This window comes from Saccopteryx bilineata, chromosome 5 (genome assembly GCF_036850765.1).
Source record: "Saccopteryx bilineata isolate mSacBil1 chromosome 5, mSacBil1_pri_phased_curated, whole genome shotgun sequence".
In the NCBI taxonomy this organism is placed as follows: Eukaryota; Metazoa; Chordata; class Mammalia; order Chiroptera; family Emballonuridae; genus Saccopteryx; species Saccopteryx bilineata.
Window position 1 is genome coordinate 33,734,378 of NC_089494.1, and position 12,429 is coordinate 33,746,806.

Here is a 12,429-nt window from a genome sequence, read left to right on the forward strand (position 1 = left end):
AACTCACAATATTACCAAGAAAGCATAGATTATCTCTGCCCATCTATTTATTATTATTATTATTATTATTATTATTATTATTTAAGCAGAGAGCTTGAGAGAGAGAGGGACAGACAGACAAGAAGGGAGAAAGATGAGAAACATCAACTCATAGTTGTGGTACCTTAGTTGTTCATTGATTGCTTTCTTATATGTGCCTTGACCAGGGGTCTCCAGCTGAGCCAGTGACTCCTTGCTCAAGCCAGCAACTTTGGGCTCAAGCTAGTGACCTTTGGGCTCAAGTCAGTGATCATGGGGTCATGTCTATGGTCCCATGCTCAGGCCAGCAACCTTGGGGTTTCAAATCTGGGTCCTCAGCATCCCACGCTGATGCTCTATCCACTGTGCCACCACCTGGTCAGGCCTGCCCATCTGTTATGATAGGAACAATTTAAAAGAAGCTAATCTCCTCATCCCAATTGCCCATTAATACTTAAAATTAATTATATTGGATTCCTTTCTTTGAAAAGTTTTATTTGTTCAAGATTCAACAGCCTACATGCCAGGCCACCAGCAATAAGTATTTCAGAAATGAAACAGGACTTGTGTGGCTTGGGATGAAGATTAGTCAAGAAATCAATACTGAGATGAAAGATGAGAAGAAGAGAAAGAAAACCGTATTCTACTTCCTAGTTAGCACTCAGTAGATAACAACCATGTTCACACAGGGGAGAAGATCCTAAGCCCTAAGAAGCATCAGTGCTTTTTCTTGACGTTTTTAATGACTTAACTGCCTCTTCAATTCAAGACATTGGGACCCCATACTAATACTCTTTTGTAGAATAGAATTTGATATAAGAATGTCTTGGACCCCGTGAGCAGGAGTTAGTCACTTTAAAGATAGCAATCCATAATTTTCAGGACCTTACTGATTCTAATATTCAATCCAGTTATCTTAGTAATTTATCAAAATGTCCTGGAAATTTTAATGTTCTGATATTCAAACTACTTCTTCCAGACTGATTCAAGCACCTAAAAATAGCATAAATCCCATAAGATTACTGGCCTAGCCTGACCAGGCAGTGGTGCAGTGGATAGAGCATCGGACTGGGATGCAGAGGACCCAGGTTCGAAACCCTGAGGTCACTGGCTAGAACGCGAACTCATCTGGCTTGAACACAGGTTCACGGGCTTGAGTGCGGGGTCGCTGGCTTGAGCGTGGGATCATAGACATGACCTCATGGTTGCTGACTTGAGCCCAAAGGTCACTGGCTTGAAGCCCAAGGTCACTGGCTTGAAGCCCAAGGTCGCTAGCTTGAGCAGGGGGTCACTCTATCTGCTGTAGCCCCCCAGTCAAAGCACATATGAGAAAACAATCAATGAACAACTAAGGTGCCTGAACGAAGAATCGATGTTTCTCATCTCTCTCCCTCCTGTCTGTCCCTATCTGTCCCTCTCTTTGTCTCTCTCCAAAAAAAAAAGAAAGAAAGAAAAAGAAAGAAAGAAGGAAGGAAGGAAGGAAGGAAGGAAGGAAGGAAGGAAGGAAGGAAGGAAGGAAAGAAGGAAGGAAAAAGATTACTTGCCTAAACTTTTATTTAGGAAAAGCAAAATGGCATACTGTTACAAAGCATATTACAGCACGAGCACAGGATTTTTTATTTTTTATTTTTTTATTTTTATTTTTTTAAAATAAATTTTTATTAATGTTAATGGGATGACATTAATAATTCAGGGTACATATATTCAAAGAAAACATGTCTAGGTTATCTTGTCATTAAATTATGTTGCATACCCCTCACCCAGAGTCAAATTGTCCTCCGTCACCCTCTGTCTAGTTTTCTCTGTGCCCCTCCCCCTCCCCCTAACTCTCTCCCTCCCTCCCTCCTGCGTCCTCCCTCCCCCCACCCCTGGTAACCACCACTCTCTTGTCCATGTCTCTTAGTCTCGTTTTTATGTTCCACCAATGTATGGAATCATGTAGTTCTTGTTTTTTTCTGATTTACTTATTTCACTCCGTATAATGTTATCAAGATCCCACCATTTTGCTGTAAATGATCTGATGTCGAGCACAGGATTTTGAGTCAGAAGACTCGGATTGGTCCTCTTCCTTATTCACTGGGACTTAAGTGGGGATTCATTCATGAAACATTTTTTGAATACCTATTATATAGCAAGCGCATGATAGTTAATAGTTAATGATAATATACTATAGATAGGCACATATTAAGCTTTTTATGTACATTATGTTTTTAACCCTCATAACAAAGTAGGCATTGTTATTGTTTGCATTTTGCAGATGAGAAAACAGGCTCAATGAAGTTAGTTAAATTATAATGTTACACAGTGAAGGAATTGGAATTTGATCAATCACCTTCTTTTACCGCCCAGCTTAGAGTAACTAAAACTGCATTGGTGAATGCAGATGTCAGAAAAGTAAAGCAGGTATTAGGATACAGCCACACTAGGTGAATGTGCAGGGTGCTGTGGGAGCACCCTGTGAAGAATGCAGGAACCTGGGGCAGGAGAGGGAGGGTAGATATGGGCAATGAAAGGCCTTTTTAACAAAAGGGAGTATTTCAGTGAGATAATACATAAAAATATCTTTTAGCGCCTTGCACATATAACTTATGTTGTATCCCCACAGCATTGGCATTCCCAGGATCATTCAAACAATTCCTATTGTGCTAGGATCAATAAACTAGAGAAAAGGAGATTTTGTGTCTACTCCAACTCAAAATATTTTGACCAAGATAAGTTTTATCAGAAATCTGCACTCCTAAGGGCCTCCAAGGGACTCACTTCAGAGGCTTATAGGCAAAGTACAAACCATCCCCTAAATGCCAAGTGTCCTGAGGTATTTAAGCTTAGTCGTCTATCTTCTCTACCAGGGTGTAAGCAGTTTGAGAGCCAAGAGTTTTTGTCTTGTTTTTCCAGCATCTGGAATAGTGTCTGGAACCTAGGCATTCAACAGATATTTTTTGAATGAGTACCTACTAGGTGCCAGACACTGTGAATACAAAAATGAAAAGAATATAGCTATTGACTTCAAAGACCTTATAGCCAGGTAGAGAAAAAGAAAAAGATCTACTTGGAGTAAACCATTATATTACAATAACATAATTGTTTTAAAGGAGATAAATTTACAAAGTACCATTGGCATAGGAAAAGTAGCATGGACAGCTAAAGATGATCTGGGTTGAGATGGCGCTTGACTCCGTATTAACTGAGGCACCTCAGATGATTTGGCAGCAGAGCAATATCCCATCCTTTATAACTGATTGTGTGATCATAGGCTTTACAGTTTTGGGGCAAGATATTTATCTCACTCATTTTTCTATCTTCTGGTACTTAGCATGAGGGTATAAAGTAGTCATCCAACAGATGTAATTTTGTCTATTTGCCATGTGGTTTTGGCTAATTTCTATTACCACTAATAGTTTCTATTTACCAGGTGCCTGGTGACTTCCCCCTAAGGGTGTTGGTAATGTTAGGCAAATGCCCACAAATGTTCTCTAAATATAGTTTCCTACTACCAGATATACTATACTCTTCATTCTCTCTAAGATCACCTGCAGCTAAGACCACCGATGGATGAGGGGAACTGAATTCCACGACTCCCCAAGGACCTAGATTATGGGCATCAAGGCCTAGGTAGGGAGGAGGAGGGTATTCAGCTCAGCTAATAATGGTTATATTTCTTTGTTAGAAACACATGCACATAAAAATGCACACAGTATTTATATAATGGTTATATAGAGTTTACCACTTTAAAGCATATTCAGAAGAAGAAAAGATAAATGAGCGATAAAGGAAAAAGAAGTATTTACCATGGCGTTAGGGAGAGGCACAGTGGCTAATGAAAGAGGAGAAAGGTCAACCTTCATATATATCAATAGAATAGGAAGCAAGATGAGATCTCCCTCTAATTCCTAAGGTAAAGACATCCAAATTTATCTTACAAATCATTAATCTGATGTTACTGCTGTTTAAAGTAAAAGGATTGTTACTGTAAGGGCACTGAGAAATTAAATAGCAGTAGCAAAGAAACCTACAAATCCTCAGACGTTTTATATTAAAATGAAGAAACTTCAGTTCTGATAAGGTGGAATAGCCCTATTCCTCCCAAGTCCAGGTGCTTCCCTAAAAGGAAAGAAATGTACATGCTAAGAAAATGTACAACTAAAAGAAGTGTACATTACAACACAACCAAGCATAGGAAGTCTCTGGAAGATGGAAGAAAAAGGTAAGCTGCCTGGAGATCTTGGGACTCGAGGAACACATGGTGGTGAGTTGTCTAAGTTTATTTATTGGATCCCATATATGCTGACGAAGCATCCAACCAGTTTCTAGTAGGCATAAACCGAAAAGCTCCAAGGAAAGCCTGTTCCCTCTAGTCAAGGGACTCAGAGGGTGGGCTTACAGCAAAAGATTGCTTTGGCAATACTCACCCTACTCCAGCCAAACACCAATGGGAAGACCACATTCTTTCTCTCCCCACACGTGATATCAGTGGGTACAGCAAGAATTTGATCTATCTCATATCCCTGTTGTCGCCCCTGGGAAGCAGGCGATACACTGATTTTCCCATTAGGCGGCGGTAGCACCAGGCAGGCAGCCTGTCTTCCTCCTCTGCTAGCATAATGTTGGTGGACCTAAGCTGGGAGCTGGTCTTTCATCCCCTGCCTGATGAAAGCTCTGATCTCCCACCACCGTAGTATCAGTGGGCTGCAGTAGTCAGCTGAGCCCTTATCCACACTTAGCAATAGGAGTTAGTGAGGCTATGCATATCTGGTTATTTTACTCAGTCACCTGGCAGGGAGTCTTTGGTTCAGAGAACTACAACAGGCAGCAGACACTCAGGGTCTTTATACCATCAGAGTTTATCTTCTCTATGACTGGGATGTGCTAGGCACAGTTTCATGAGGTATACAAAGCAGGCTGGCTCTAAATAGCTAAAAAATCTGCTTATTTGAGTAGCATTCAAAGTGACTGGATGCTATGAAATTGAGTTTGTCTCTGGCAGGTTTTTGAGCTAATGGGTCCTAGCCTGCCGTGTAGAAGTAAACAGCCTGGGGATGGGGCAGCAATATACGGCTGCCATCTTTGTCACATTCATACAACAGGGAATCACACTGGAAATCAGTAACAGAAAGACAACAGGAAAATCCCCAAACACTTGAAAGTTAAACAATAACCCTGGATCAAAGAGGAAGTCTCAAATGGAATAAAAATACATAGAACTGAATAAAAATTAAAATATATCAAAACTGGTAAGACAGTTAAAACTGCACTGAAAGTATAGCATTAAATGTGTACATTAAAATAGGAAAACTTTAAAATCAGTAATCTAAGCTCCCACCTCAAAAGCTTAGAAAAAGAAGAGCAAAATAAACCCAAACCAACATGAAGAAAAGAAATAATAAAAAACATTTTGTAAAGTATATGGTTGGCTAACCACTATGCTATACACCTGAAACTAATATAAAATAATATTGAATATATGCTGTAATTAAAAAATAAAATTATGAAACCTCTGTATTCTTATGGACCAATATTACCCCATTAAATTTAATTTGTAAATAAAAATTAAATTAGAATAGCAGAAATCAATGATTTTGAAAACTAGAAAAATATAGAGAAAATCAAAGAAACAAAGAAAGCTAGTTTTTCAGAATAATTAATAAAATTTATAAACCTCTAAAAAGACTGACAAAGGTAAAAAGAGAGAAAATGTGAATCACTAACATCAGGAATGAAAATATTAGCACATTAATACAACAATATATAAAAAGAATTATATCCATGACAGATAGTATTTATTCTAGGTATGCAAGGCTGGTTCAACATTTGAAAATCAATCCATGTATGCCTGACCAGGTAGTGGCGCAGTGGATAGAGCATTGCCTGGTATGCTGAGGACCCAAGTTTTAAACCCTGAGGTTGCCGGCTTGAGCACAGAGCATGGGGTTGCCAGCTTTGAGTGTGGATCATAGACATGACCCCATGGCCACTGGCTTGAGCCCAAAGGTTGGTGGCTTGAAGCCCAAGGTCACTGGGTTGAGCTAGATGTCACTGGCTTGGCTGGAGCCCACCCCTCCCACAGTCAAGGCATAGATGAGAAAGCAATCAATGAACAACTACGGCGCCGCAACTATGAGTTGATGCTTCTCATCTCTCTCCCTTCTTGTCTGTCTGTCCCATCTCTCTCTCTCTCCTGTGCTAAAGAAAGGAAGGAAAGAAGGAAGGAAAGAAGGAAGGAAGGAGGGAGGAGGGAGGAGGAAGGAAAGAAGGAAGGAAATCAATCCATGTAATCCACAATATCAATAGACTAAAGGGAAAAAAATCATATGATCAAATCAATTGACAAAAAACCTTGATAACATTATACTGAGTGAAATAAGTAAATCAGAAAAAACTAAGAACTATATGATTCCATTCATAGGTGGGACGTAAAAAAGAGACTCAGAGACATGGACAAGAGTGTGGGGGTTACAGGGTGGGAGGAGAGGGAGGTGGTGGGGGAAGGGAGGGGCACAAAGAAAACCAGATAGAAGGTGAGGGAAGACAATCTGGCTTTGGGTGATGGGTATGCAACATAATCAAATATCAAAATAACCTGGAGATGTTTTCTCTGAACATATGTACCCGGATTTATCAATGTTACCCATTAAAATTAATTTAAAAAATAAACCAGAGGAGGAACTAAAGGTCAAATACAAGTTGATAGATTTAATAGGCAAACAAACAAATAAACAAAAAGCTCACAGAATATTTTATTGTTAAAGTCTTATGCAGCTATTCATGTGAAGATACAAATTTTGACTTCAGATTCTTAGCAGTCAGAATAATCCATAAAGCATAATCAGCTATAAAATGGAAGTTTATAATAACTAATTTTTTTAATTCTATGAATTTTAACAAATGTTTAGTGTTCCATAAAACATGCAACAAATCAAAATAAGCACAAAAAAAGTTTTTACAAAATTTACCTAATCATCATATGACACCTAATTATAATGTGAAAACACTCAATAAATTAGTATTAGCAGATAACTTACTCATCTTAATAAAGAGCATCTGCAGAAACTTCCAGCTTATAAGTGAAATAAGTCAGACAAAGACAAATACCATGTGATTTCACTTATATGTGAACTCTAAAGAACATAAACACACTCAGATGCAGAGAACAAACTGATGGTTGCTAGATGGGAGGGGGTTTGGGGGGCTGGATGGAAAAGGTTAAAGGATTGAGAAGTACAGATTGGTACATGAGGATAGAAAGTACAGCATAGAGCAGGGGTCTCAAACTCGCGGCCCATGGGCCGCATGCGGCCCGTTGAACAATTTTGTGCGGCCCGCAGACTAATCCACGAAGTTCAAAATATTTTGGATAAAATTAAGTAAGCCTAGGGGCCTACTTGTATTTTTCATTTCTCTAGCATCCTAGCTAGATATTAGCTTAGTTAACAGCAGTTGTGATGCGAACTACAGTTTCTGGTCGTTTTGTGACACTGAGTAAACTGCATGTACGATTGTGCTTGTTGTACTGATTTTTTTTTTGTTTTCAACTGCAGTGAGAAAAGTGTTGCATAACAGTTGCCTTTTGTAGACCTAGTGCGGCCCGCCTAACGGCTGTGCTCTTGCTCTACGGCCCACATGCTGAGTTGAGTTTGAGACCCCTGGCATAGAGGATATAGTCAATAATATTGTATTAACTATGTATGGTGCCGGGGGGAACTTAATATATCAGGGGATCCCTTCATAAATTATGTAATTGTCTAATGACTGTGCAGTACACCTGACATAATATAAAATAATAATGTCCACTGTAATTAAAAGATAAAATTTTAAATAAATAAATATAGATTTGCATTATAAAAATAAAAACCTCCAGCTTATATTATGCTTAATGGTGAAAAACTGAATGTTTTCCTTCCTGTATCAGGAACAAGACAAGGATATATGCCTTACTATTATTTTTTTAATATAGTATATATTTAAAAGTTTTCACCATTTTAATAGAAAATAAAAGTAAATAAAAATCACACAGATTGCAAAGGAAGAAATGCAACTGGTCTCTATTTTCAGATGAAATGATTGTGTATATAGACAATACCAAGGAGTCTACAAAAACAAAAATACTGGAAGTAATAAGTCAGGGCAGCAAGGTTGAAGGATCAAAATGCATGAGTCAGTAACATTTTCATACACTAACATGTGGAAACAAAAATATAAAACAATAACGTTTACAGTAACTCCAAAGAAATTAAATTAAATACTTGTAAACCTAGTGTAACGTGCAGGATAAAAATTACAAGACACCGATGGAAGAAATCAAAGATCTAAGTAAATGGAGAGACATGTCATGTTCATGGATTGGAAGACTGAACATAGTAATGATGTCAGTTATCCCTAGATTGACCTATGGATTTAATTTGATTTTTATCTAAATCCCAGGTCTTTGTAAACATAGATCATTCTAAAATCTATGTAGAAAGTCACAGGCCCTAGAATAGCTAAAATAATCTTTAAAAAGAAGAAAGTGGGAGGAATCGCTTTATTTGATATTAAGATCTACTATATAGCTACAGTGATCAAACACCAAGAAGTGTGACATTAGAGGAGAAACACATACAAAGATCAAAAGAACAGAATAAACATATCAGAAGCATGCCCACAAAAACAAGCCCAGCTGACTTTTAACAATGATGTAAAGGCAATTCAATTGCGTAAAAATAACCTTTTTCAACAAGTAGTACTGGAGTAATTGGACATTAATGGGTAAACAAAACCAAACCTTGACCTAATCTCACACCTAAAATAAAAAGCAGTGATAAAATAAGATACTGGTGAAATGTGGAGAAATTGCTGATGGAAATTTAAAATTTTAGAGCCACTCCTGAACCGTTTGGCAGTTTCTCAAGAAATGATATATGTAACTACTATGTAACCCAATAATTGCGTTCTTGGGCTTTTATCCCAGAAAAAAATAAGTCTTATGTTCACAAAAACAACCTGAACACAGATATACTTTGTAGGCTTATTCTTAGTAGCCCAAGAGTTGAAACAACCCAGATGCCTTTCAGTTGGTAAATGCCTAAACTGTGATACATCCATAAAATGGAATAATACTCAACAATCAAAAGTAACAAAGTGTATTGATACATACAGCAACCTGGATGAATCAGAGAATTATACTGAGTGAAAAAAGCTGATCCTAAAATGGTACACATTGTGTGACTCTATTTGCATAACATTCTTGAAATTATAAAATTATAGAATTGAAGAACAGATTAGTGGTTGCCAGGCATTAAGTAGGGGGTGGGGGCAGGAAAGAAGTGAGTGTTACATAAAAGGACATTGGGATCCTTGTGGAAATGTTCTGCATCTTGACCTTATAATGTCAACATGCTGGTTGTGGTATTGTACGAATTTTACAAGACGTTAACATTGAGGAAAACTGGATGGAAGGGTACATGGGCTTTCTGTGTTATTTCTTATAATTGCACACAAATTAACAATTGTTTCAAAATAAAGAGTTACATTTTTTTTACAAATAAAGAAAAAGAAACCTTACCTTACATATTTTTCTTAAAGGTTGTAGTCAGACCAGTATACAACAAAAGAACTGAAGTAAATCAAACCAAATTAATTCAGTGGGTAGCCCATAAAACATAAGTTCAATATATATACAATCAACAGATTTAGAAGGTTGAAAGAATCCATCACCTAGGCAACAGGCTTGTAAGTTGAAAACATATCAGCATTCTGGAACAATTTTCTAAAAATCTAAGCTAATTACTTCACAAACAAATCACAAAATCCTCAGAATTCTATAGTAAAATAAACTAAAGTTATCAGAAGTTAAAGAGTTTTTTTGGGTTTTTTTAATGAACCAAGGTAGAGTGTTAAAGAAATGCAATATTTTGAGACAAACTTCTGGAGTGCTAATCTGCATTAGGAAGGACTAACATCTCTTTCAACTCATAGTTGATTCAGGCGACAATCTTTCAGTAGTTCTTCACATTTTTAGAGTCCCTTCATAAATTAAGACTCCAGATATGGCTTAATTAATTTCTGTTTAAACCCTAACAATGCTAAAATATTTCCCCAAAGGTCAGGATGCAAAAAAAGGTGGATAGGAATGAGGAATTTCATTTTTCTCACCAATGAAAGGCAGTGTTTGGTGATGATAAGAGAACTAGTATGAATAATAAAAAGAGCTTGGATTTTACAGGCAGAAATATCTAGATTCAATTCCAGATTTTTTCACTTGCATAGATAGCCCTATAGCTTTGGGCAGTTTCCATCAGAGTTTCAGTTTTCTCATCTGCAAAATGAGTGTACTATCATCTATTTCAAAGAATTTTAAAGGGCTTGGAACACAATAGTCACTTGCTAAATGGTATTATATATTTTTATCTGTACAAGTATATTATAGGATAAATATGAGAGGTAAAATTGTTAGGTCAAAGTATATTCACATATTTCATTCTCATAGGAACTACCAGATTATCCTTTAAACCAGATTCATTAATTTACATTTATACCCAAAATGTAGAAAAATACCCATTATCCCACATCCCGGTTATTTTAGTTTTTGTTAATTTGATGTATAAAAATTACATTTCATTGATATTTTAATTTGCGTTTTCTGATAATTAATGAGAATAAACATTTTTATGTGTTTATTATCCGTTTGTACTTTTGTTATTGAACTGTTTATCTCTGCCCATATTTGCAAATTGGGTTGTGTTTATTTTTGTGTGAGAATGTTTATATATTTTGGAGAACTACTTTGTTATCTATGATGTTTGTTATCTATGTTTTTTAACTTCTTTGGGAGTCCTTGTAGAAATTTTAACTGTTTATGTTGTCAAATCTGGTACCTTTGCCTTTGTGGCTGTTAATTTATATATTGTTTGGAAGGTTTTTCCTCTGCCCAAGATTATGTCAATATTCTCCTAAATGTTTTTCTTATATACACTTTTTCTGTTTAGCTATTTAATCCATCTGTACTTTATTATTTTTGTATGAGGTAAGAATATACTGATACTTCTGCTGCAATGGATAGAGAATTGTCTCAACTAATAAATGAAAAGAGATAAGATAGTAATGCCAAAAGTATGTTTGATTTGTCCTTAGAGTAGAAACCCCATATAATTGACTTCATTCAGGAAATCCTGTCATTTAAAAAATTTATTTTACATATTTAGAAATTTTATTCATTCTGTTATTTAATTTTATTTTAAAAGTATTCCTTATATAATTTTTCTATGAATTTATTTTTCATTAGTTAATTAATTAATAAACATAAGCAACTACTATAAACTACTATTTATTAGTTGTCCAGATAGTTAGCATGTTTTTGTCTGTCAGCGTCCTCTCTTGAGGATGATGTCCTTGGTGTACTAGACAAACCTGACACTCTGTCTCTGTGACTACAAGTATGGCCATATATACTGCTCACAAAAATTAGGGGATATTTTATTGCTTCATATTCATTTTGAAATATCCCCCAATTTTTTGTGAGCAGTATAATTTGATATAAGAATATTAAGAAAAGACAAGAAGTCTTTAGTTTTTTATTTCAAGAGCTAACAGTGGTCACTTTTCTACCAAGAAAGAATACATAGGAAAGACAACACAAAGAGAGGAACAAATTGCTGGGGAGATAGTTACTTGGTCACACTGAGACCCAGGAATCAGATCTGCTAGTTGTATAAGCCTATACATTTTTCTTTTTTATGAAATATTTTATTTCTAAAGCAAACATCATAAAATGTTAAATAAATCTAACTTTAAAGATAAATAGATATGTTATGTTTTAATGCTGATTCTATTTAAACGTTACCCCCATCATTAGGGCAAAGAATGAAGACAAAGGGAAGCAACTGTGATCTAGTACCTAGAAGAGTGCCTAGTTTATAGTAGTTGCTTATGTTTATTAATTAATTAACTAATGAAAAATAAATTCATAGAAAAATTATATAAGGAATACTTTTAAAATAAAATTAAATAACAGAATGAATAAAATTTCTACATATGTAAAATAAATTTTTTAAATGACAGGATTTCCTGAATGAAGTCAATTATATGGGGTTTCTACTCTAAGGATAAATCCAACATACTTTTGGCATTACTATCTTATCTCTTTTCATGAAAAAGAAAAAAGAAATCAGCAAAGCCCTTATCCAGGTGTGGCTTGGCGGATTATTTAAAACTAATGGCAAAAATAGCAAATGAGACTACATCAAACTTAAAAACATCCTCATGTCAAAGGAAACAGTCAACCGAGTGAAAAGCAGCCTATCCAGTGTAGGGAAATATTTGCAACTCATGTATCTGATACAGAGTTAATGTTCAGAATGGATCAGGAACTTCTATAACTCAACAACATAAAAACAAATAACACAATTAAAAAATAGACTGAGGGAGACGTGAGCCGGC

General features: G+C 36.0%; 1 protein-coding gene across 1 annotated transcript in view; it reads left to right on the top strand.

Moving 5' to 3' along the window:
- Nucleotides 1-12,429, top strand: part of C2CD6 (C2 calcium dependent domain containing 6) — a 99,509-nt gene that overhangs the window by 63,673 nt on the left and 23,407 nt on the right. The window lies entirely within an intron of this gene.